Source organism: Phaseolus vulgaris, chromosome 7, assembly GCF_051622355.1.
Source record: "Phaseolus vulgaris cultivar YP4 chromosome 7, ASM5162235v1, whole genome shotgun sequence".
Taxonomy (NCBI): Eukaryota; Viridiplantae; Streptophyta; class Magnoliopsida; order Fabales; family Fabaceae; genus Phaseolus; species Phaseolus vulgaris.
This window is the reverse complement of record NC_143504.1, coordinates 50,301,086-50,306,211: the sequence shown is the minus strand read 5'-3', so window position 1 is coordinate 50,306,211 and position 5,126 is coordinate 50,301,086. Positions and strand designations below refer to the sequence as shown.

The 5,126-nt window shown below is 30.3% G+C and overlaps 1 long non-coding RNA gene across 1 annotated transcript; it reads right to left on the bottom strand.

Annotated features, from left to right (window-relative positions):
- Nucleotides 1-2,515: 2,515 nt before the first annotated feature.
- Nucleotides 2,516-5,126, bottom strand: LOC137829913 (uncharacterized). Its single transcript, XR_011084110.1, has 2 exons — nucleotides 2,996-5,126; nucleotides 2,516-2,797 (listed from the first exon to the last, which is right to left on the bottom strand). It is a non-coding gene; the product is annotated as an uncharacterized LOC137829913 (long non-coding RNA).

Genomic DNA, 5,126 nt, shown 5'->3' with positions numbered 1-5,126 from the left:
TTGCTTTTAAATTTACAATGAATACTTTATCACTACAAGAAAATCACTACATAAAAACTAATTTTAGAGATAAAAAAATTATAATGACTAAATTATATATCATTTTAGAAACTAAAAAAATATTGGTTTCTAAATTAGATGAATAGTTTCTAAATTAGTATCTAATTAGCAACCAAGGTTTTTGCTATCAAATTGAGAATCTAAATAATTAATAGTTAAAACCTTGATAGCTAATTAGATATCAATTTAGAAACTATCTATTAATATTAAAAACTAATTTAAAAACCAATAATTCTTTTAGTTTCTAAATCGGTCTCTAATTTAGTAACTATAATAACTAATTATTTTTTTTTCTTCTAAAATTGGTTTTTATTTAATAAGTTATATAGAGATATGCGGTTATATTATATTATATTATATTATATTATATTATATATATATATTATATTATGCATATAATAAATGTTACATGTAATATATAATGGATAGATATTGCGCATTAACCTAACGTATACTTTACAAGTATATTAAATTATGAACATTTTAATTATCTTGTTATTGTTCAATTTTAATAAAATTTGATATGAATATTCTTAAGATATAAAACTATAGTTTAATAGAAGATTCATAAAATTTACTTTTTATATAAATTTATTAACAATATAACATTTAGTAAATATGTACTGGTATAATTTGATACTTGTCATTATATATAATGTAATAAATTTTTTATAAAACGTTTTAATGTATAAATTCTGTTTTAGATTTATGATAAAACCTTATTTTAAAAATTAGTAAATTTCTCCTTTAACCTTGTCTGTTTTTCTATTTTTTTTTTCTATTTTTTTTCGTTTTATTATTATTTATTTTCCGTATATGGTCTATTTTATCAACTGTGACAGTAAAAAAATGTTGCAATTGATAAAATTGAAAATATAAGTTAAAAAAAATAGAATAAAATTTAAAATTTAGAAAACAAAAATATAAATTCAATTAAAAAATAAAATTACTATGTTTAGCTAAGGATTTTTATCTTGTTAATAAAATACATGAGAATGTATTATAAAAATTATAGTTAAATCAATTAAATCATGTAATTAATGACTATATATGATTACTCCTATTTTGTTCTCTTGTAATTTAACATTATCGCAAATATTTTTAATAATTTATATGAAAGGATCAAATTTCTCTAATCGATATAATAAAGTCTTGGCCCACCTCATCGGTGAGAGGAATGGGGATAATGAAAGCAAGATTTTTCCTTCACATGGAAGAAAATCAAGTCACCCAACAGGACCAAAGAAAGTATTTTGTTATACTTTTTTTTTCTTTGTAAAATCATCATATGTTCTCGCAATTTTGGTCCACATATGATTCATAAGATTCATATTTTTTATCAACACTATATATATAAAAGTATAATTACATGAAAGGTAAAGGGGTGATCAGAGAAATTTGAGCAAATATCTCAATATCAATTAAAGAAAGAAATAATAAATTAAACTTCTCATTAAAATTTAATTTAATTCTGTTTCTTAATTTTTCAGAAATTATTTCAACTGATTTTTCCATAAATAAATTTAATATAGTCAACATTTTAACTTTAAAAACTTTGAATAAGAGAGGAAAACTCTTTACGAATTAATCTAAAAAGCACGATTTGAAACTTGTCCTGCAAAAGCTGAAAGTACGTGCTCTTTGTTTTCAGCAATGAGAGTGTTTAGCAATCAAATTGACTTACATATCATGTATGCACATCTGAATATCCATATAGATAACCCGCATTTTGTGCAAGAATCTATGAAGTAAGGAAATTTCAAAGTGTTATGTCATAGATACAGATATATACTGATCTTCTTAGATATTCTCGTTGTGCCTTTTTATTTGACACTCTCAAGTACCCACTGAGTTTCTGTCAATTGTTGTTCACTTGTTGTTAATTAGCCTTCTTTTGAGAGAAAAAAAAATAACACACTGAGGTGAGAGACAATAGAGAGTGAAATAATTATGATTCATACATTTATTTAGTTTCCCAAAAAATCTTCACCCAGAAGGTTTTAGATGATTTTCATCAGATATTTTTACAGAGAAAAATATGTGAATGAAAAATATGAAGTGAAACTATATATAAGATACTAGCCCTCTCGATTAAGTGTTAGTTGGTCAAGTTCATTCCATTTATACATTACAAGATTGAATTTGCTTGATCTGTCAATAGAAAACACATGCAGTTTTCATCCCATTCTGCAGCATAATGGTTTTCACTATCTAATCAACTAGAGAGAAAAGCAACGCAATGAATTTAATTATCACCTTATTGACTGTGTAAGCACAAGCATCTATGGTTATGAAACAAGGATCTGAATTTATTGATGGACTGAAAGTGGGCAAGGTATAAGATGGTTTTATATTTGAGAGGGGGTTGGGGAAGAGAGAATCAAACAATTAATCCAATATCTAATTGTGCACATCTATATTCAGTTTTTGTAGATCTGGAAGTTGAGAACTCATATTTTAATCAAGCCAATATATATAGAACATAATACATACAGTTTAGAAGTAGTGATGAGTATATAAGATTAGCAGACAATCAAAACCAATGCATAATTGCATATGCAAGAGAAAAATGAAGAGAAAAACAGGTTTAAATAATTAAAATCAAAAGTATCCCCAACCCCAAGGAAAGGAAGGACGCAGGGAAACGCGTTACTGTCCCTTGAATCCTGAATGAACACATGCCACCATCCTCTCTTCTTTCTTTCTTTTGCAAGAATCAAGCCGATTCAAATACAATCTTCATAGATTTAGCCAACACAAGAATACAGCAATTCAGCCATCCAGAAAACATGCACATACACAAATATTTATGAAGAAGTAGAAGAGAGAGAAAGCATCAATGAAGTACATACATATATTATATATATATACTACATGCATATTAGTATAACTGTGTGCATAAATAATGATGCAAGGAAGGATGAATTGAAGAAACCTTTTCTAGGGTTGGATGGTAGAACCGGATGAAGATGTTGAGGAGGATGAGAAAGCGAATTAGGGTTTGTGTATGCTTCCATTCAACAGGTGAAGCAGCCACATGATCTGTTTTTACCATTATAGAAGGTAAACTCAGATCATGCTGGCAGCTTCAACTGCTGCAGGTGCACGATAAGAGGGTATACAAATATATAAACCTTCCGGGCCTCGATGGAGTGTAGGAGTTTATAGAATCTTCATCTATACTTATTCTGAGACTATGCATGTATATATATACACATCTTGTGTCGTTCTTCCTGGTCTCTCCAAGGTTGAGGATTGCGTACAGATAAGAGCGATGGGAAGATGGCAAACGTATAGCTAGCAAAAGCATAATAAAAGTATGTGGTTCCTTTTTAATTTTCTGTCTCCCTCTTTTGTACGCTTTTTATTAGGCTACATTTTGGACCATCTCTGGTTCTAAGTAGCTAGTTTTGCTGTTTCCAGTGTCATCTTTTTTGTCTCATATGACCAAGATAGATCACTGTCTTTCTTTCTTTTTTCTTAATTTGTATTTTTGTGTTAGTCTATGCATTTTCTCTTTTTCTTATTTGCGGGGCCTGGGATTTTATTTATTTAATGTATTACAGTATATATATATACTTGATGGAAACCCTATATTTTTGAAATTGTTGATACAGTTATAGTGGTTGAAAAAATGGGATGTAGAGAGCAGTGAGTAATTAAGAAAGAAGTTAGTTTGGTGGAGGAAGGGTCCATTAATCACGGAGTGTGGTGTGGTGATTGTGAATTGGCCATTTTGGTAACTTCACAGTTGAATTAAGGGAGGGGAAGCGAAACCAGAAAGCATTAGAAGATGATGAAAAGTAAAACAAGGAGAAAGATGTATGCATGTGGTCCTATCGTTGAAACGAATTTAATAATATCACGCTCACGCCACCACATGCAGACACTCTAGCGAGAGTTTCCATATGTCTCAACGGGCTTTTACAACTTTTATTGGATGACCCTTCCATGCTTTTTCTTTGCCTCTCTTTTTCTCCTATTGTCTGTGTTGTATGTAAGGTAGGCATCAGTTAGAATGAACCAAATAGAGTATGGGAACAATGAGTATATAGGGGACCATTTTTTGCAATTTGCACGGTTGCTATTCTTTCCTCTAACCTAAGCTTCACACCCCAACATTTTCATAACTTTTCTCTTTCCATCGGATAAAGTGCTATACATCATTAAACTAAATGTTTCTAATTCATAGCCTTTAGCTGCCTACTCCACACAATAATTTCTCTTCTTTTGTTTTCAAAAAACAACAACAACAGATAGAAATAAACAATGTACCAAAGTAATTCTTTAATTCATGTTTTGCAACCGACATCTACATAATTGCAACTTCCTTGCATTTCTATTGGTGCCTTTCTCTTCTTTACGAAAAAGGGACGTGCATAGCTTTTCCCTTAAACTTTCTACCTAAACTTCCACTCACCCATCATAATTCTCAACTTAATCTCTAAATTAAACATCATATATCAGAAATGATGATAAATTAGGTGAGCTAAAACATTTGGGCCTGTGTTTGACTTGGGAGGTTCTTATTTCCCTTTCCTTCGATTCTTTCTTCTTAGATTCATGTGGGCAGAGAATAATACTCTTGAGATGAAAGCAAGCTGATTCGATACACACGCGAACACACTTTTTCTTCTTTTTTTCTAACAACCAACTACATATATATATATAGGATGGAGGCAATCAGAAGGAGAAAGAGAAAGATTGGTGTAAAATTGTTGGGAAAGGGTTTTAGTGGGTTAGTAAAGTTGAGCACTTTGGGATGATGAATTGTGATGGTGTAGTGAGTTGAGGCAGGCTTAGGATATAGGAAAAAAGTGGTTGTTAATTTTGTGAACCCAAGAAAAGAAAAGGAGTTTGCAGAGTAGAATCCCGTTTTTACTTGTCCTAGATATATGATGAATTGGTCTCCATAAAGTGATAATTATCAGAGACTGAACCCAATGTTGAGCACATGGTGGTAGAATTATAAACAAGAGGTTTGGAGAAGGTGAAACGCTGGCATGATGAGAAGGGTGAGGTTTGGTTGTGATTAAACTATTTCCCCAAAACTAGTATTCGCCCCC